This window comes from Choloepus didactylus, chromosome 2, assembly GCF_015220235.1.
Source record: "Choloepus didactylus isolate mChoDid1 chromosome 2, mChoDid1.pri, whole genome shotgun sequence".
In the NCBI taxonomy this organism is placed as follows: Eukaryota; Metazoa; Chordata; class Mammalia; order Pilosa; family Megalonychidae; genus Choloepus; species Choloepus didactylus.
Window position 1 is genome coordinate 12,505,411 of NC_051308.1, and position 22,464 is coordinate 12,527,874.

Here is a 22,464-nt window from a genome sequence, read left to right on the forward strand (position 1 = left end):
CCCACAGGAGAAGATGTAGAATTGGGTGGGTTGTGGCTGCCTGAAATGCTGTTTCAGAGGGATTCTTTGGTTGAACCTGAGCCCACTGAATAGAGTGCTGAGATTGATTAGTTATGTCTGCTAAGGAAACAGGAAGTTATAATGTGTTGGCTGTATATTTTCAGGCCCGTTTTCATAAGATAGCTATGTGCTAACAATGTGAAAACACTGACTTAAGTGATTTATATATGATTTATATTGAACCATTTCTAATTGCCAGTTCTATAGAAAAAAATATTTTAATATTTCCTATGATAATTTCATATGGTTCAACCTAATAGCAATCCATTTAATCCCCACAACAATTCTATAAGGAAGGAATTATTCTTTTCTTATTTGACAAATGAGGATGCTAAGGCACAGAGAGGTTAAATTACTTAGTCAAGGTCAAACAGCCTGTATCCCAAACTGTCCAGCAGTCTGTGACAGTTTGGATGTATTACGTCCCACAAAATACCACGTTCTTTGATGCTATCTTGTGGGAACACTTGTATTGGTGTTGATTAGATTCAAATTCTTTGATTGAGTGTTTCCATGGAGATGTGACTCAATCACTATGAGTGAAATGTTTGATTGGATAATTTCCATGGAGGTGTTACCCTGCCCATTCAGGGTGGGTCTTAATTAAAGCACTGAAGCCATATAAAGCAGCTGACAAGCAGAAGGAACTGAGAAAAACTGAGAGTGACATTTTGGAAGAGCGACTGCAGCCAGGAGAGGACAAAACACCCCAAGAGCAATATTTTGGAGAAAGCCATTTTGAAACACAACCTGGGAGGAAGCAGACCCCAGCCACGTGCCTTCCCAGCTAACAGAGGTTTTCTGGACGCCATTGGCCATCCTCCAGTGAAGGTACCTGATTGTTGATGCATTACCTTGGACAGTTTATGGCCTTAAGACTGTAACTTTGTAACCAAATAAACCCTGTTTATAAAAGTCAATCCAGATCTGCAGTGATGGCCAAGATTGTGGCTCAGGACCTTTGCAGCAAGAAGAAGGAGGACCTGCTGAAACAGTTGGAGGATCTGAAGGTAGAGCTGTCCCAGCTGCACATCGCCAAGGTGACAGGCGGTGTGGTGTCCAAGCTCTCCAAGATCTGAGTTGTCCGCAAATCCATTGTCTGTGTTCTTCCTGTCATTAACCAGACTCAGAACCTCAGGAAGTTCTACAAGAGCAAGAATCACAAGCCCTTAGATCTGCGGCCCAGGAAAACACGTGCCATGCATAATAGGCTCAACAAGCACAAGGAGAACCTGAAGACCAAAAAACAGCAGCGGAAGGAGCAGCTGTACCCACTTCGAAAGTATGTAGTCAAGGCTTGAGAATGACAGTGTCAATAAAACACAAACTGGCTGGAAAAAAAAAAAGTCAATCCATTTCTGGTGTTTTGCAAAACAGCAGCATTAGCAAACCAGAACACAGTCCTTGCCCTTAACTTCTTGCTCTGGCAACCATTCTTGAAATATACATAAAGATAGATTTTTGTTTTAAAGTTGGGTGCTTTTAGGCTATTATAGAAATACCACAGTATCTGAAACAGTGTTAAGTGACACTTTATAATTTTCAGTACATTGGCAATAATGTATTTTCACCATTACTGTTTGTAATTCTATAAAAATATTTTTCTTCTGTAGCACAGCACTAGGCATCTCTGTAAAATCCTCTTTTACCTTTAAGAATTCTTGAAATGCTTTTAGCCTTTGAGGCCCTCTAGTGTCCGATAATGCCATTGTGCTGAACTTGTTCCAATTTAGTTGCACCTGAATTTTGAAGCATTAAAATGGATAGTCCCTGCACCTCAGTTTTCTCACCTAGACAATATGGATAATGATAGACCGTTACAGAGTTGTCCTGAAGAGTAAGTGATAGAATGCAGAAAGATCACTAAATTCAGTGTCTGCTACACAGTAGCCCTAAATAAGTAGTACTTCAAAGTAAATCTTTAAATAGCACATACAAACATTTCACAGAACTTTAAAAAAATCTTTCCTCACATGTTTTGAAGTAGCAGTCTTGGTGGCCTTGGTGATAACCAGCAATCTGTGTCACAGTCATATGGGAAGAACAGAGAGTAAATAATGGGTTTGGTTTGAACATGCTGGGTTTGAGGGACCCATGAGACATCCAGGTAGGAATGGCCCATACCCTGTTGGATGTGCAAGTCTGAAGCTAGAATAGACAGTAGAAAAACTTAGTGGTGGAAGAGCACGTAAAATCAATGTATGGCATATTGGGAATGGTATTTTACAGTCTGAAGAGCTAAGAAGGGATCTCAGGAAGAGAGTACACTTACCTAGGTGAGAATTGAGAAGAACCTGCTGGGTTGGTAGTGATAAGAGTGGAAAGAAAGGAGAACCATGAGATTCTGCATATTAAAACTGAAAAGGCTTATTGATAGATTGGAGGAAGTTGGGGAGGGCTGGGATTTCTGTGACTAAGAGACTGGGAGAAAGGAGAACCATTAATGGGTTTAGTATATACAGTATATACTATTTAGTATAAATGGTTATGGGGTAGGGGTTAGGGGATGACCATGAAAATTATATGGAATACTGTCATTTGGAATTTGACACTGTCACAGGACATTCAAGTGGAAATGTTCAGCAGGAAGTTAAAACTGAACTCAAAGGAAAGATTGGGGCAAGGGATAAAAACCACCTTTATAAAGTTAAGAGTTGTAGTTTTGAAATTGGAAAGATTTCCTAGGGAGAGTGTAGACTCTTTATTATAAGTTTAAAAAAATTGGAATAGGTCTTTTTCTCTGAATTATAAAGTGTCAACACTAAAGTACCTGATGGTGAATAACAACTGGCATTGTTCACTGATCACTTCTAGCAGCTGTATTTTCTGTGAACTTTAGGTTTTGAAGACCTTTTGTAGATTTTCCTACAGATAATAAAAGAACGGATAACTTCTGCTTGCTCTACCCTACTCTATATGTCCACTGGGGGAGGCTGACCCATAAGGGGTTGAATCAATGAGCTCCTTTACCCTCTGGCCTCTGGTTGGATTTGCCAATGGGAGGCACTAGCAGGAGACTGGAGGGTAGGCAGAGAGAGAGGCCAGAGTTATTATTCCCCGCTGCTCACTCCTTGCCAGACCACTGTAGGTTGATTGCATTTCTCCACCAAAAGCCAAAAGGGGACCCTCTCTATAAAGGTTTCTTTTCCAGGTTCCTTCAGGCCTAGGGGTTGTAATGGTTTCCTACTACTGTTAGTCCCAGGTATTGCATTAAACCTTATTCTTTCTCTAAATTCTGCCATACTTTTATATATACTCCCTGTGCCAGTTTGAATGTATTATGTCCCCCAAAACTCCATTATCTTTGATGTAATCTTGTGTAGGCAGATCTATCAGCATTAATTAGGTTGTAATTCTTTGAGTGTTTCCATGGAGATGTGCCCCACCCAACTGTGGGTGATGACTCTGATTGGGTAATTTCCATGGAGGTGTTACTCCACCCATTCAGAGTGGGCATAATTAAATCATTGGAGCCATATAAATGAACTGACAAACAGAAGGAACTCAGTGCAGCTGAGAGTGACATTTTGAAGAGGAGCTACAGCCAAGAGGGACACTTTAAAGAATGCACAGAAGCTGAGAGAGTAGCTGCAGTTGAGAGACAGTTTGAAAATGGCCGTTAAAAGCAGACTTTTGCTCTGGAGAAGCTAAGAGAGGAAAAGTGCCCCAAGAGCAACTGAGAGTGACATTTTTGAGGAACTGCAGCTTAGAGAGGAACGCCCTGGGAGAGAGCCATTTTGAAACCAGAACTTTGGAGCAGACGCCAGCCACGTGCCTTCCCAGCTAACAGGGGTATTCCGGACACCATTGGCCATCCTCCAGTGAAGGTACCCGATTGTTGATGGGTTACCTTGGACACTTTATGGCCTTAAGACTGTAACTGTGTAACCAAATAACCCCCCTTTTATAAAAGCCAATCCATCTCTGGCATTTTGCATTCTGGCAGCATTAGCAAACTAGAACACTCCCTTTATCAATTTTTCTTCAAATTACCCAGTTTTAATGTGACATCTTCCCTGCCACAATGCTGTTAGAGTATGTCCTTCCAGATTTTTTCTTTGTCTTTACACACATGCAAGAGCAATAAGATGTTAAAGTGGACATTTTGATTTGGGGATATATAGATAGAATTATATTTACATAATATATAATATTATACAATATATAATTATATATAATAATATAATATCTAATTATGTAACATAAATATATTTTTAAAGTGACATTTGAGACATACCATCATACAGCTTCCAGATATTTTAAAGCAAAGGTTAAGAACCAGTTAGATGACTCACTCACATGGAAGGAATAAAAAGGGTTATGTTGTTGCAGATTAGAGAAGATTTGTTAGGAAGATTTCTTTGAAAAGATCTAACTCCAGTTGCTCTGAGAACCAGCCCTACCTTGTAAGGATGCGTGCCTAGGGAATTCCTCCTTTATCCCGAGTCCAGGGAGACTTCAATGGGACCACTCAGAACATGAATCACAGGGAACTAGTATTTGACACATACCTAAGAGTATAAAGCAAGGGGCTTTATAGCCCAAGGCAACGGGGTAGAGAGCGTGAACTGGAGCAAGCCCTGCATCCAAAGGTGGTGGATGGCGAAGGGGGGTCCATGAGTGTTTCTCACGCACCAAAAGGGGACCACAAGGGACAAAACTGGCCCTTTACCTTCCCAGAGGACTGCCTAGAGGGGAAATAGGAGAGCAACTGAGCTGGTCCCGGTGGACTGGACTCTTGAACAAACAGGAGTGGAGGAGATTAAACTTCTGGAGAAAAATATTTAGTGAACATTGGGTAAAATGCTGTTAAATATTTCAGGAGGAGGCCCCTAAAGAATCCACAAAAGTACCCATGAGAGAAAGAGTGAGGCCAGCCTACCGCAATCCCTGTCAGGTAAGAGTGTTCTGGCTCCCCTTCTTCCCAGCCCCCTACTGTGATTCTGGAGGGGCAGAAATCACCCTTGAGCAAGTTGGGGGCTGGAGGAACGCAAGAGGAAAGAAAGAAGCAGCAGCCTTCCCAGTCTGTCAGACTTCTCCGGGCAGCAGGCTTCAGCTGGGGAGTTGGGAGAAAATCTAATTTTAAATTGTTCGGAATTTTTATTGTTATACAGGATCAGACATTTTTAGTGAGGGAATTGACACTGTGTTCATGATTTAAAGCAACCATAGGATTTGTTTATTACTCCTGAGTTCATAGAAGTTAAGACACTGCCTGAGTTTTCTCCCTGAGGCAGGGGAAGGACTTTCCCACTATATATCTATTTTGAAGGAACAGTGGGAGAAAAAGAAGTTTTCTTATTAGATCTTATGCATCTTTTCTGTTCAATATACGTATTTTAAATTTTTATATAAACATTATTATACTTTCCATACTGTTTTGAAGCTTCTTATATTTATGTACCAATACATATTAGAGATTTGCCCCGTCAGTGTAACTCCTATTGACTTGAATGATTGCCTAGTGTCTTATATAGAGTACTAATAGACAATACTTTATATAGCTACTCCTTTATTGATGGACATTCATATTATTTTTATTTTTATTTTTTACCATTAAAAATAATGTTGCAAAAACATGCCTCATCCACCTATGCAACACAGAGGTAGGATTCTCTGAGATAGATTCATGGGAAGGGAATTTCTGTTGCAAAAAGATTGAATACATGTTTCCATCTGCCTATCATCCTTTCTCCCTCTTTTGGATAATAGCACCTCATTTTCCTTTGGGAAAATGGAAATTTGCAGGAAAACATCTTTAATTTTTGTCTTCTGCTGTTCATTTGTTTTTTATCTTCATTTTATTGAGATATATTCACATACCACACAGTCATACAAAACAAATCATACTTTCGATTGTTCACAGTACCATTACATAGTTGTACATTCATCACCAAAAACAATCCCTGACACCTTCATTAGCACACACACAAAAATAACAAGAATAATAATTAGAGTGAAAAAGAGCAATTGAAGTAAAAAAGAACACTGGGTACCTTTGTCTGTTTGTTTGTTTCCTTCCCCTATTTTTCTACTCATCCATCCATAAACTAGACAAACTGGAGTGTGGTCCTTATGGCTTTCCCAATCCCATTATCACCCCTCATAAGCTACATTTTTATACAACTGTCTTCGAGATTCATGGGTTCTGGGTTGTAGTTTGATAGTTTCAGGTATCCACCACCAGCTACCCCAATTCTTTAGAACCTAAAAAGGGTTGTCTAAAGTATGCATAAGAGTGCCCACCAGAGTGACCTCTCGGCTCCTTTTGGAATCTCTCTGCTACTGAAGCCTATTTCATTTCCTTTCACATCCCCCTTTTGGTCAAGAAGATGTTCTCTGTCCCACAATGCCAGGTCTGCATTCCTCCGTGGGAGTCACATTCCATGTTGCCAGGGAGATTCACTCCCCTGGGTGTCTGATCCCACGTAGCGGGGAGGGCAGTGATTTCACCTTTCAAGTTGGCTTAGCTAGAGAGACAGGGCCACATCTGAGCAGCAAAGAGGCATTCGGGAGGAGGCTCTTAGGCACAACCATAGGGAGGCCTAGCCTCTCCTTTGCAGCAACAGTCTTCCCAAGGGTAAAACCTGTGGTAGAGGGCTCAACCCATCAAACCACCAGTCCCCTATGTCTGTGGTCATGTTATTCTGCTGTTCTTTTCAAACAAATACAGTGGGAGAACTGCTTGCCCTGCCTCAGGAACAGAGCTCTGCCTCCCAGTCTCTTGTGGAAAAGGGGGTATATGGCCCCAGCTAAGCCAATTAGATGCTCTCACCAGGAAATTGACTTTTCAACAGTGCAGCGCAAGAATAGGAAATGGTTGCAGATGATTTGTCCTGAAAGAGATACTTTAAGAAGGGGGCCAAGTGTTTTTGCCCCAAGGCTCTCCAGCTTCCTGTTTTTCCTGAGACCCTGTTGTTGAGGTGTTTCTGCAATTCAGAGAACTTACTCCTTATTCTTCTATCACAGGTAGGATTTTATTTCGTTTTTGGACTTAATTTAGCCAGAGTCAGTCTCTATTGTTTGCCAGTGAAAGAAAGGATATATATCTCTGATTGCCCTTCAAATCCGAGGTAGCAATTTCTACTTCCACCTACAGTTGGAAGCTTCTGGGCTTCATTTCTTTTTGACTTGTTAAACAGTTCCATGAGGTTATGCAAGTAAGTATAGATAGTTTCCTTGTATTCAATTTACCTAATGTGCTACAACTTTGGTTTCCTGATAGTTGGCTTCTATTCATTTCTAAGTGAGTGAAGTTTCATTTGGTACAGCAGATCGGCCAACAAATGACCCATTCATTGTTGCCAGAATACAAGAAGTTTGTATTAACTTGCCAGAGGTGTAACTGATGAAATGATCCAGGGTCAACTTAATTTTCTTTATAAGTGGAGTGATTCACAAGAATATGGGCCATGTACTTGACTACAAGTATTCCAAAACTGAGTGTTCTCACACGATCACCTTAACAGCCATAAATAATGATGCAATTGGCAAACAACAGCAAAAAGAATGGTCAAACATGGTACAAAAATTCTTCTAATTAACAGCATGTTTGCCTGTTAACTTTATTCTTACTTTAAATATATATCAGAAAAACCAGCTGCAGAAGTAGAACAATTTGTGTTTTGAATTGAAGGCATATGAAAAAGAATTTAGATTCTCAACTGGGAAAATAACATCACACACACACAAAATGCATATAGGGTCCCTTGCCCTGGGTGCAAAAATCACCAAGAATTGTGTGTATTGGGAGAGCTTGAAGAAACGAAATTAAGCCCATCTCCAACTTTTTGAAGCATTTCCCACTGTGTGAATAATGGACAAAAGATATACATTTGTCTTTTATCTCTTCTCCTTACTCTGCCTACATTTGCTGAGATTTAAAAAAGAATGGAAAATGTCCAGAGGAGAGAGATTTATAATGATGGAACAGGGGCATTGTTAAGTTTTGCATAACAGCAAGGGTGCTATCCAAAATATTTGACAGCCAGTATGGTAATGTAAATTAATATGTAAAGCAAAATTAGATCAATAACATCATGTATTTTATAGGCTCTTAAAAAGGAAGTTTCCTTAAGTGAATAAAGCTGTGTTAAGTTTCGTTACCCACATGCATGGAAAAGACAGCCTCTCATGTGCTAAGCAATGCAGCTGAAAGCAGGAGAATTGCCAATTGTGTGGAAGAGATAAAAACTGGTTGCCAAGGCCTCCAGGATGGTGTGGTGATAGCAGCAGCCCATGCTTGTCATATTTCAAAATTAAGAATGGTGTCCACTGTAGGTTCTTGGTGGATACTATTCATCAGCTTATGGAATTCCCCTTACACTTTTACTGTCTTAAGAATTTTTTTTAACATGGAGAGATGTTGAATTTTATCAAATACTCCTTCTGAGCCAAATGAGAAGACCATATGATTTTTCTCCTTTAATCTATTCATGTCGTAAATTACATATATTCTAAGGTTAAAAATCCCTTGAATTCCTGGCATAGACCAAATTTGGTCATGATAAAGATTTTCTTTTTGATACTTGGTAGATTTGGTTTGTTAATGTTGTTTAGGATTTTTGTATTTGTGTTTACTGGTTAGATTGTAATTCTCCATCACATTTATCTTTGGCATATAGGCCATATTAATCTTGGACAATGCCACTTGGTGAGTGTGATGGTTAGGTTCGTGTGTTAGCTTGGCCAGGTGATGATGCCCAGTTGTCTAGACAAGCAAGCACTGGCCTGTTATTGCAAGGACATTTGTGGCTGATTAATAAACCAGGGGGCTGGTTTATTAAATCATCAGTTGATTGACTGCACCTGTGACTGATTACATCAATGAACGGCATGTCTTCTGCAATGAGAGAATTCAATCAGCTGGATTTAATCCAACCAGTTGAAGACTTTTAAGGCAGGAGAGATCTTTTCTTTCTTCTCCAGCCAGCCAGCCTCCCCTGGGGAATTAATAGAAGACCTTCATCGGAGTTGTCAGCTTGCTGCCTGCTGTACGGAATTTGGACTCATGCATCCCCAAAGTTGTGTAAGACACTTTTATAAAATCTCATACTTACAGATATCTCCTGTTGGTTCTGTCTCCCTAGAGAACCCTAACTAATAGAGGGAGTACTTCCTCTTTATCTATATTCTAGAATATTTAAAGAATTTTTGGGGAGTTTTGTAGAATTCACTTACAAAATTGACTGGGCCAGTGTTTTCTTTATGGGAAGATTTTAAACTATTGATTACATTTCTTTAATTTTTGTAAGACCATTCAGGCATTCTCTTTCTCCTTGAGTCAAATTTAGTAAGTTATAATTTCCCAGGAATTTATTTATTTATTCTAAGTTTCCAAATTTATTAACATAATATTTGATAAGCAGATAAAATAATTCAAATTATTCTTTTCTTTTAAATGTCTGCTGTCTCTATAATTATTCTTCCTTTTGTTTTTCGTATTACTATTTATTTATGCTTTCCATTCTTTTTTCTTGCTAAATCTCATTAAAGGTTTAGTTATTATATTGCTCTTTTCTAAGATCCAATTTTTTTTTTTGTATTGTACTCTATTGTACTTTTGTTTTTTGTTTAACTAATTCCTGCTCTTACCCTTTTATCCTTCCTTCTCCTTTATAAGCATTTATTCTTCTCTTAACTTCTTTATTGGGCATACAGCTTAATTTCATTCTTACTTTTTAAAATACAAATATTTAAGGCTACATATTTCCCTCATAAATAAATATTTAAGGCTATATATTTTTCACATTTGCAACATCCTAAAAGTACTATGTACAAGATGTATTATTGTTTGGTTCTGAGCATTTAAAATACATATTATTTAATTCTATATTTATTTTATGAAAATATCCTTTAAAATTTTATTTTTATTGTTGATTTTGGCCTTAGTTGCACTGTAGTCAGAGAACAAAGTCCGTATTATACCTATTTTTAAAAATTTGATATAACTTCCTTATGGACTAATACATGGTCAATTTTTATAAATATTCCACAGGTGTTTAAGAATAATGTGTATTCTTTATATGACCATTGAGTCAAACTTGATAATTATGTGGTTCAGAGTTCTTACAGCTTTACTACTTTATCTATCAATAATTGAAAAAGGAATGTTGAACTCCTCTCTGTTGGTTTAGAAGTTATACACATATTTTTTAGTTGTTATGCTTAAAATTTTGTCATATTTAATTTAAAAAACTAAAGCTAATTTCCTAACCCCCCTCCTGAACAATGCAAGTTCATTTAAACACTTTAAAAATGAATACACCCTACTGACTTTCAATCTTTTGTGATCCAGTATTTTAGTTGTCTTCTTTTATAATCCCATAATCAGACATTATTTTATTATATTATATAATTGGTATTTGTTTAGCTTTTCCTACATTTCCAATTTCTTTGCTTCCACTCTTTCTTGCATCCCAGACCTTTATTTGGAGGTCCATTCTTTTCTTTCTGAAGAACTTTTAGAAGTTCCTTCATTAAAGGTTTGTAGAGAGTAAGTACTCTCAAATTTTACTAATCTGAAAATATCTTTATTTTACCTAAAAATTGAAAAATAGTTTTGCTGGGTATACAATTCTAGGTTTATAGTTATTTTCTCTCAAATTTTGAAGGTTTTATTCCACCATCTTTACCCTCCAATTTTTTGAGAGTTCTGCTGTTTAACTTCTTAGTCCTTTGTAGGTGATAGATCATTCCTTTCTGGCTGCTTTTTCATTCTCTATTCTCAATGTCACTATAACATACTTAGTTGTGGATTTCTTTTTATTTATTCTGCCTTGTGTTTGTTGTGCTCCCTTTATCAATAGAGTCATATCTTTACTCAGTTCTCAGTCATTATGTCTTTGAACATTGCCTCTTCTCTATTCTGTCTACAACTTTGATGGAAAATCCTTGTACCTCTGTGCTGCAATTAGGGTAATTTTTTCTCACCAGTCTTCCAATTCTCTAATTTCCTCTTCTGCTATGTCTAATCAACTATTTAGCAATCCACTGAGCTTTAAAAAATGATAATATTTTTAATTTCTTTAATGCATGTTTGACTATTATTCAAACCATTAATTATTTTTATTACATTTTTATTTCTTTGAAGATATAAAACATTATTTTATATTTCAAATCTGATAATTCTAATATCTGAAGCACTTGAGAGTCTAAATCTTATTTATGCTGACCTTCCTTATGGTGTTTCTTTCTTTAAGGGTTTATGATCTCATATTTGATCAATTTTTAACTGTAAATCCTAAGGGCCTAAATTGGGAATGCTTTCTTCCAGAGAGGTTTTGTGCTTGCTTCTGCCAGGGACAGAAGGTTAATCTGACCTAGGATACTAGGTCCAGATTGGTGTGGAAGAGGGTCTCAGGTTCGGTGTCTGCCTTGTGGTAAGGCCCAAAGATTAATCATGGGATCCCTTAAGCCACCTTCCCTCCACACACATGGCACTTTCTATTAATTCTACCTTCACAGTATCTTTTCTGTAAATTCACTTGCCTGCTGAAATTCTACTTCAGGACCTTGTGAACTTTCATCTGGATTGTTTCAATAGCCACTTAACTGCCTCTTTACTTCAATTCTTGCCCTATCCAATTAATTTTGCACTCGGCTGCCAGGTTAATTTTTCTAGACCACAATTCTTACTTTCATTGTGTAAATCCCTTAGGTTTGTATAGCTTGTTACCATTTTCAAAACACTGCCACATATATTACTTCCCTTGCACCTCACAACTTTGTGAGGACTGATTGATATGCTTTTCTGTTCAGTGGCTTTGTCTTGCCTTCAGATTAAATCCAACCCCCTCAGTCCTGCTTGTAAGTCCTTCTACTACTTGCTCTAGGCACTCTTTCAAACCTTATCACTTGCTAATCCCTTTCATGCATCCTATGGTCCAGCCAACCGACATTCTCCAGCCTCTCCCTTATCCCCTTCACATTGGTCCCTCTGGTGAGAATGTCCTTTCACCACTGTTTCCCCAGGTTTTATCTTCTCTTCAGACTTGGGCTCAAATACTGACTCTTCCAAGACACCTTCCATTGCCTCTCAGCTGAATATGCTTTATCTCTCCTGTGCATTACACAGTCTTACATATATCCTTCCCTCAGGAAATAATCTCTTTGTGCTTTGTCTTAGGGCTATCTTTCTCTTTCTTTTCCAGTACTCTGAAGCTGCTTTATGAAGTCAGGTTTTATTTCATTTTTGTATCTGTTCCCTTGTTCTGTTCTCTCCAACCCTAACCCATAATATTTGCTCCACATAGAGATGAAATGTGTTCATAGAAGAACAGGGGAGACATCCCTGAGAAGGCTGCAGTGGATGTAAATGTATAGTTACACACAGTAGCTTTACAGACTGAGGATGGGACTGGAAGTGCATGTACTTGTTGGGTGATTTCAGGGGACTGAATTCTGAAGAGCTAAAAAGATTTCCTACTGATTTATGTTTCATATATAAAAGAGGGAGAAAAAAACACAGAGATGCAATTTGAATGAATGATGGTGAGTCCAGGGTTTGTAGGACTATCTGCAGTCAGGAGGGCATCAGAACAAAGGCAGGGAGAGAGAGAGTGGGGAGAAGGTGCCTTCACCACCCTGTCAGGGACTGTACTTTGCCAAGGAGATTCTTCTCCCTGGTTTGAGAAGGCCTGGCAGAGTCTGTCTCCTTGGAGAACCTGTACTAGTCACCAGATTTGGTGGCTCAGCATTTTCAGGTTTTCCTTGTGATAGTCCATACTTTGCATATTTTCTTTCTTGCCAACTTTTATAACAAGACAGCTTGCTTTTAAAAATACATTCCAAAAACATTTTCATGTTAAGCTCTACAAACTAAGCCAACAACTGCATGAAAAGAATATCCAGTTTGAATAATCATCTGGTTTAGGAGTTTGTCAGCTATTGCAATATGCAAAGTGACCACACTTTGATTGCTGCATGTGAACTTCTATAGATATAAAGCTGACTAAACTGTGCAGAGAAGTTACATATTAAAGTAATAATACATGACTGGCCCTTATGTTTTGTTGATTATCAAAATATCATTGGTCTGAAAAATAATTTCAGGCACTGTGTTTTACCATGTTTGTGCCCTCAGTCTGTAGCATAGTGCTTGAGGCATAGTAGTATTCCATGCATGTTTTTTGAAAAATTCAATTACTTTAAGTAATTTAAAAATGATTTTTTAAAGGCTTAGTGTGCTCTCTATATTCTTAGTGATTATATGGATTACCAAAGAGATATAGGAGTTTGCAGTCTAGTCAGGAACAAAACTAATGACTTATAAACTGTGTGATGCAGACTGTAAGTGCTAAAGGAATTTGGAGAAAAAATTATTTGAGTCTTATTAGGAAGGGCTTCCAGGAGGTGGGACAAGATTTGAAGAAACATTTGTTGAAGTGAGCTAATGAGGTGAAAGGAAAATGGGTAGGACCCTCCAGGCATAGGGAAGTGTGAGAGAAAGTGCAGAGGAGGGCTGACCTCAAGGAGCAGTGAAGAGGGGAACTGCACATCATTTCCGTCTAGCAGATAGTGCTTTGGGTGGATAAAAAGTGGGGAAAGGGGTTACCTAGTCAGAAAGATCAGGACTGAGATTTGAAAGCTAGGTAGGAAGGCAGAAAGGAACAGAAAAGGATCCGCTGGTGCAAAGCCCCATGGGTGGAGGCAGCATTGTGGCTCAAAGGGCTGAAAGAGGGCCAGGGTAGCTGGAGGGCAGGAGTTGTTACAGACTCAGGCACTGATGGGATTTTCTAGGGAGAAAAAGGAGAAAGAGAGGAGGAAAGTGGTAGGGGCTTGTTCTAGTTTGCTAATGCTGCCAGAATGCAAAACACCAGAAATGGTACAGCTTTTATAAAAGGGGTTTATTTGGTTACAAAGCTACAGTCTTAAGGCCATAAAGTGTCCAAGGTAAGTCATCAACAATTGGGTACCTTCACTGGAGGTTGGCCAATGGCATCTGGAAAACCTCTGTTAACTGGGAAGGCACGTGGCTGGCGTCTGCTCCAAAGTTCTGGTTTCAAAATGGCTTTCTCCCAGGATGTTCCTCTCTAGGATGCAGTTCCTCAAAAATGTTGCTCTTGGGGCAATTGTCCTCTTTTAGCTTCTCCAGAACAAGAGTCTGCTTTCAACAGCTGTCTTCAAACTGTCTCTCATCTGCAGTTACTCCCAGCTTCTGTGCATTCTTCAAAGTGTCCCTCTTGTCTGTAGCAAACTTGCTCCTTTGCCTGAGCTTACACAGTGCTCCAGTAAACTAATCAAGGTCCATGCTGAATGGGCAGGGCCACACCTCCATGGAAATCATCCAATCAGAGTTATCACCCACAGTTGGGTGGGCCGCATCTCCATGGAAACAGTCAATCAAAGAATTACAATCTAATCAACACTAATATGTCTGCCCACACAAGATTACATCAAAGATAATGGCATTTTGAGGGACATAATATGTTCAAACTGGCACAGGGCTGCAAAGAAGATGGTGAGGGAGGCAGGAGAGGTAGGAGAAAAACCAGGGCAGTATAATGTTTCAGAAGCCAAGGGAAAGGATGATTACAGAATGAAGAAGAGGTCCAAGGTGTTGAATGCTGCTCAGTGAGCAAGTAAGATGAGGATTAGTGATTCTTACTGGGTTTGGAGGCATGAGGGTTGAGGGTTGAGTCATTCATGACTTAAGGGAAGAACAAAGAAACAAGGCTCCTTCAAAAAATGAATATTGATGGTAACCCATACAACAGCTCAAGTGCATTTTTTTTCTGTTCAAGAGCAACATGTAAATAACTACAAAGTACAATTTGTGAGCTCTGTGTGGGTGCTGATTAGAGAAGTGCCCTGATTTGGATGGTCCAAAATTATAGACTGTTTCTTGATGGATGCCAAGTTCTGCACAAACTCTAAAAGATGTAAAAAAAAATAGACTTATTTTGCTTCTCAAATGTGGCCTGAGAAAGTTGTTTTAATGCTGATGCAGAAAATAACACCTTTTCCAAAGTTAGAAAAAGTGTAAAAAAAAAAGAGACTTCTAGTTTTAATGTTCTGTTACTGGTAATTCCACATTGGAGAATTATTCTTTTGAGTGGCTTATAGTTCAAAGGGCACTGAACTTGTAATGAGGGTATCAGGGTTTGAGTCCTGGCTCTGCTATCACTAACTGTAGAAACAAGGGTTGGACACAAACCTCAGTTTCTACCTCTGTATAACGGGCCTACTCTTATGGCTTCCTCCTTCATGGTTTGTGAGGATGTCTGGCCCAACATGGCTGGGTGGCAGCCTGAGGGACTGAATCAGGATCCTCGTCACAGGCTCACCGTCCCAGAACTTGCCCTGCATGTAAAAGGCAGCTCACAGAGCTCTCTTACAGAATGCTGAGGGAGAGCAGTCAGGTTGCAGCTGCCTGGGGGAAGGAATTGCTGGCTGTAGGACATATAGTGAAGTGCCTGGGACTGTGAGGAAAGTATTTCCTGGGGACTATTCATATTTGCATGAATGAAGGAATTCCTAAGGCTACATACACAAGCCCAAGACAAGACATGTGACAGAAAGGATCAGGGAGGACCCTATGATTTGACCTGGAACTATCTCTAAACTCATTGTGTGGATAAAATCTGAAGAAAAGCACTCACACAGGTCAATCTGAAAAGATTGGGAAAAGTATTTTATTTTTTCCCCTCCTCCTTCTCCTCCTCCTTCTCCTATCCTTCTCCTTCTTCTTTGTTAGCTCCTGGAATTCAAGGAAAGCTCTGTCATAAAACTAGTTGGATATAGGAGTAAGGAACAGAGGCTCCAGAGTCTAAATTCCAATGATAACACATCAAAATACAAAAATGTCAAGGTTTCAACAAAAGATTACAAAACATACAAAGAAAAAGGAAGTGATGGCCCAGCCACAGGAGAAGATTAAAGCTTTATAAACCACCATTGAGGAGGACCAGAACTGGGATATTACAGACAAAGACTTAAAAACAAAAAGTTCTAAATTTGCTAAAAGAGCTAAAGGAAAACATGGGCAAAGTACTAAAGGAAATCAGGGAAATAATAGATGAACATAAAGAGAACATCAATAGAGAGATGGAAATTATGAAAAGGAGTAAAAAAGAGCTGAAGACCACAGTAACAGAAATTAAAAATCCCCTAGAGTGAAACAGCAGATTGGAGCTGGCAGGAGAAAAAAAAAAACTGAACTTGAAAATAAGACAATTGAAATCATCCATTCAGATAAGCAGAAAGGAGAAAGAATAAAGAAAAATGAGCAGAGCCTAGGGAACCTATGGGACATGCTCAAGTAAGTGTACTATTATATTTATTGTGGGGTCTCAGAAGAAGGAAGGGGAAGAGAAAATACTCAAAGATATAATGGCTGAAAACATCCCAAACTTAATGAAAGACATGAATATACACACCCAAGCCACTCAATGAAATCCAAACAGGATATACTCAAATAGATCCACACTATGATATATTATAATCAAACTGTTGAATGCCAAAGATAAAAAGTGAATTTTGAAAGCTGCAAGAGAGAACCAGCATGTCATGTACAAGAAAGCCTCAAGAAGTTCAAGTGCTGATTTCTCACCAAAAACCATGGAGGCAGCAAGGCAATGGGATGACATATTTAAAGTGCAGAAAGGAAAAAAATGGTTTACCAAAAATTCTATATCCAGAAAAACTCTTTCAAAAATGAGGGAGAGATTAAGACATTCCCTAATAAACAAAAGCAGAGGGAGTCCATCACCCACTCGACTGGCCCGACAAGAAATGCTAAAGTGAGTTCTGCAGACTGAAAAGAAAAGACACTAGACAATTGACTGAAATTACATGAAAAAATAAAAATCTCCAGTAAAGATGACGTGGATAAATATAAATACTAGTAGTATTGTATTTTACTCCCTGAAGGATCTAAAAGACAAATGCATAAAAAGTAATGATAAATCAATGATTTTAGACTCATAATGTATAAATATTTAACTTGGACAAGAATTACATAAAGGTGAGGGTCAGAGGGGCATAAGAACATAGTTTATGTATACTATTGAAGTTAAGTTGGCATCAAACTAATGAGGTTGTTTCAGATTTAGAATATTAAATTTAAGCACCATGGGATCCACAAAGAAAATATCAGAGAACATGCAAACTCATAGAGACAGAAGATGGAGTGCGGGTTATGAGGTGAGGGGGGCAGGGGCAATGGGGAATGTAGGGTTTCTGTTTGGGTTGAAGGGAAAGTTATAGTAATGGATGGTGGTGAGGGTAGTGCAACATAATGAATGTGATTAACCCCACTGTATGGAATGCTTGGGAGGGGTTGGAATGGAAAGATTTAGGTTGTATATATGTTTCCACAATTATGAAAAAAATAAAGAAACTAAAGAGATAATGACAATTAATGCAATACATGATCCTGGATGGGTTCTAAGAATGGAAGAGAAAAGGCTCAATTGGAACATATGAAAAAAAATGGAATATAGAATATAAGCTTTATATAAATGTTAAATTTCTTGAACTTGGTAACTGCTCTTCATAGATAATAACAGTGAATATCCTTGTTCTTAAGAAGTGTACATTGAAGTAGTATGTGTTCAGGAGTATTATGTATACAATCTTCTCTCAAAGGTTCAGAAGTTAGAAGACAGATATATAGATATATAGATAGATGGATAGATAGAATGATGTGGAAAAGCGTTAAAATTGGTAGATCTGGGTATAGGGGTGGTGGTGGGTATATTGGAATTATCCATATGGGGCTTGTATTATTTTTGAAACTGTCCTGTAGGTTTGAATTTATTTCAAAACAAGAAGTTTTTAAAAAAGTGAATATGCTAGGTTGGATGTCCAACATTTTAATCCTTTATGTTTCTCTAATTCCAAACATATTTATACAAAAGTAGAGAACTTGTCTTCGCACTGCCTTGCAGTGGAAGCAAGTTAGAACTTCTGTGCAGAGGAAGCATGCTTCAGGCAATGATAGGTTTACAGCAGATTTCCTAAAGAAATCTTTCTCACACCTTCCAAATCCTGAGATGAATGCTGTAATATGGGGGTTTTGTGCAATTGTTTGTTGAGAAGGATTGATCACCATTTGGATGATAAAGAAGTGTATCTGATAAATCTGTACTGGACACAGGGTAAGCAAAACATACTTTTATTTCTACTCTCTGCCTTGGTTGTAATGCTTTTATTGAAAATCTGAGAGAGGGTGGATTTTCAGAGGTGTCATGGTTCAGTGGAAAGAGACTTGCACTCGGAGTTCAGAGACTGGGGTTTCACTGTCACACTTATCAACCAGAGGACCGTGAACAAACAACAGAACTTCTCAGAGCCTTAGTTTACTATCTGAAGCACCTCTAAAATTGGGGGAAACAGAACAAAAAGGACTCTGCTCATATGAAAAGTTTCATAAAATGTGAAGTATGTACAGATAAAAGTATCCTTTTATTTTGCCTTTTTTTTTTCCCCCAATTAGACGCAATCTCTATCATTTCTCTCCCATGTCAAAGTAAAATTGAGATGGTGGAGACTATTGGTCCACATCTATTTTCTTTTTCCTTTTCTTTCTGTTTATGAAATCCTAGAGATTGCTATATTCCTTCAGATCTGTTATGCTTGAATTAATATTCACCCTCAATTATTCCAAGCACTGTATGAACATCCTGCCTTTTTTTTTTAAAATTGAGATTGCTCACATAGCATACAATTTATCCAAAGATCCAAAGTTTACAATCAATTGCCCCCAGTACCATCCTACAGCTGTGCATCCATCACCACAATTAATTTTTTTTCACTTTTTAGAACATTTTCATTACTTCAGAAAAGAGATAAAGACAAAAAAAAAAAAAAAAAAAAAAAAAAGGGAAACTCAAATCCTCCCACACTCCTAACCACTCCCTCTCCATTACCGAGTCATAGTATTGGTATAGTACATTTGTTACTGTTTATGAAAGAATGTTGAAATACTAATAACTGTAGTATATAGTTTGTAATAGGTAAATATTTTTTTTCCCTGTATGCCCCTCTATTATTAACTTCTAGTTGTAGTGTCATACATTTGTTTTGGTTCATGAAAGAGATTTCTAATATTTGTACAGTTAATCTCAGGCATTGCCCACCACAAGGTTCACTGTTTTGTACATTTCCATCTTTTAACCTCCAACTTTCCTTCTGGTGTCATACATGACTCTGAGCTTCTCCTTTCCACCACATTCATGAACCATTCAGCACTGTTAGTTATTCTCACAATGTGCTACCATCACCTCTGTCCATTTCCAAACATTTGAGTTCAACCTAATTGAACATTCTGCTCATACTAAGCAACCACTCCCCATTCTTTAGCCTCATTCCATATCTTGGTAACTTATATTTCTTGTCTATGAGTTTACATATTATAATTAGTTCATATCAGTGAGACCCTGCAATATTTGTCCTTATGTGCCTGGCTTATTTCACTCAGTATATTGCCCTCAAGGTTTCTTCATCAACCCATTTTTCTTAAAGATGGTTTTGTTCACACCCCATAAATTCCATCCTATGTAAACAATTGATGATTCTCTGTATAGTCACATATTTATGTGTTCACCACCCTCACCACTATTTATATAAGGACACCAACATTTCTTCCACAAAGCAGGAGGTAGAGCCAAAGATGGTAGAGAGGCAAAAGAAAAAGAAAAAAGAGAAAGAGAAAGAAAAACAAACAAACAAACAAAAAACATGATAGCTAGGAAGCAGCAAAAGGAAAGATAGCCTTATATCAAAGTAGAATAAAGAGTCAGACAACACCACCAATGCCAAAAGTCTTATACCCCTCCCCTTGCCCCCCTCTTATCTGCATCTGCCTTGGTACGTTGCCTTTGTTACACTGAAGGAAGCATAATACAATCATTCTGTTAATTATAGTCTCTAGTTTACGTTGATTATATTTTCCCAATACCTCCCTATTTTTAACACCTTGTAAGGTTGACATTCATTTGTTCTCCCTCATGAAAAAACATATTTGTACATTTTATCACAACTGTTGAACACTCTAGGTTTCACTGAGTTATACAATCCCAGAATTTATCTTTCCTCTTTTCTTCTGGTGTCCCACATGCTCCTAGCCTTCCTCTTTCAACCATATTCATGGTTATCTTTGTTCAGTGTACTTACATTGCTGTGCTACCATCACCCAAAATTGTGTTCCAAACCCCTCACTCCTGTCTTTTCCTATCAGTCTGTACTGTTCCCTTTACTATTTCCTGTAGAGCAGGTATCTTGTTCACAAACCCTCTCATTGTCTGTTTGTCAGAGAATATTTTGAACTCTCCTTCATATTTGAAGGATAGTTTTGCTGGATATAGATTCTTGGTTGGTGGTTTTTCTCTTTCAGTATCTTAAATATATCACACCACTTCCTTCTTGCCTCCAAGGTTTCTGTTGAGAAATCCACAAATATTCTTATCAAGCTTCCTTTGTATGTGATGGATCGCTTTTCTCTTGCTGCTTTCAGGATTCTCTCTTTGTCTTTGGTGTTTGATAATCTGATTATTAAGTGTCTTGGCATAGGCCTATTCAGATCTATTCTGTTTGGGGTATGCTGCACTTCCTCTATCTGTAATTTTATGTCTTTCATAAGAGATGGGAAATTTTCATTGATTATTTCCTCTATTATTGCTTCTGCCCCTTTTCCCTTCTCTTCTCCTTCTGGGATACCAATCATACATACATTCTTGCTTTTCATTTTGTCCTTAAGTTCCTGGAGACATTGCTCATATTTTTCCATTCTTTTCTCTATCTATTCTTTTGTGTGTAGGTTTTCAGGTGCCTTGTTCTCCAGTTCCTGAATGTTTTCTTCTGCCTCTTGAGATCTGCTGTTGTATGTTTCCATTGTGTCTTTTGTCTCTTCTGTTGTGCCTTTCATTTCCATAGATTCTGCCAGTTGTTTTTTCAAGCTTTCAATTTCTGTCTTATATATACACAGTGTTATCTTTATAGACTTTATCTCTTTTGCCATATATTCTCTAAACTTTTTGAATTGATTTACCATTAGTTGTTTAAATTCCTTTATCTCAGTTGAAGTGTAAGTCTGTTCCTTTGACTGGGCCATAACTTTGTTTTTCTTAGTGTAGGTTGTAGTTTTCTGTTGTCTAGGCATCTGATTTCCTTGGCCACCCCAATCAGGTTTTCTCAGACTAGAACAGGCTCAGGTCCCAGAAGAAAGAAATATTCAGTATCTGGTTTCCCTGGTGGTGTGTCTTAGAGGGTTGACACACCCTGTGCTTTCCTGCCCAGCAGGTGGTGCCTGCCAGCCTGTCACTCCAGACTGGTGTAAGGAGGTGTGGCCCATGGCTGTTTTCTCCCAGGCTCTGGGGTCTGGCTGTAGATGGAAGGTGGGTGGTAGAGCTGGGCCCCACCTCTTTCCTCTTGGGAAGATATGCCCCCTAGAGAGGGGTCATTTGCACATAAATAGATTCTTTGTTTCTCTGACTCAGCTATCTCCACCCTTGTCTGAGTCAGAGTGCTGCAAGTTTAAAATGGCTGAGGCTTTCTGTACTGCAGAGCACTGCGAGCTGAAAATGGTAGCAGCTTTCTCCACTGAGCTGCCCAGGTTGAGACAGAGAGAAAGGGACAGAAAGCCCCCTTTCATGGTCAGTCTATGGCCTCCACATTCACCCGTTGGCCAGAGATAGCACCCAATCCTTTGGGCTCCCCATCCCAAGACAGAAAAGTCCCCTGACTCTCCAAGGTCAGTCGTCACCAAAAGCCTCTGTCTGCTTGTTGGGGATTCATAGTTTGTATTGAGCAGTTAACATTAAAACCCCAGTTGGAGCTTGGCTGAGGTATATTTGCTTTTTCAGAGAGTGCTGCTCTCTAGCATCACGAGGCTTTGCAGCTCAGGCTGCCATGAGGGAGGGGGCTCTCAGCTTGGGTCTGCAGTTTTTACTTACAGATTTTATGCTGTGATCTTGGGTATTTCTCCCATTTCAGATTGTTGCACGATTGTCGACAGTAGCGGTCATCTCCCAGCAGTTATTCCAGATCTTTTACTAGTTGTTCCTCATTTTTTATTAGTTGTTCTGGGGGTCTAACTAACTTTCACTCCTCTCTATGCTGCCATCTTCTCATTCTCCCTCAACATCCTGCCTTTTGCTCTACTTTTAGGTACAGTCTTTTAAAAGTTGTGTGCATGTAACTATTGTGTAATGGCTATTTTATAATGTCCCACTTCACTCATCAGATTGTGAGCTCTTTGAGGCAAAGGCACATTGATATGTGTGTGTGTGTGTATTGAAATATGGTGCCTAAAAGGAATTAAAGAGTCACTTAAGCCAAGTTAGAGTTTGAACACGATTTGATGTCAGACAGATGGTATGCAAATGTGCACTTTCAAAACTTTGCTTGCGTTTATACTGGATGGTCATTTAAACTTGGTTTCCATTTATCTATATTAGAAAT

At 38.6% G+C, this 22,464-nt stretch overlaps 1 pseudogene; it reads left to right on the forward strand.

Annotated features, from left to right (window-relative positions):
* Positions 1–995: 995 nt before the first annotated feature.
* LOC119515159 lies at positions 996–1,361 on the forward strand (annotated as a pseudogene).
* The last annotated feature ends 21,103 nt before the right edge of the window (positions 1,362–22,464 follow it).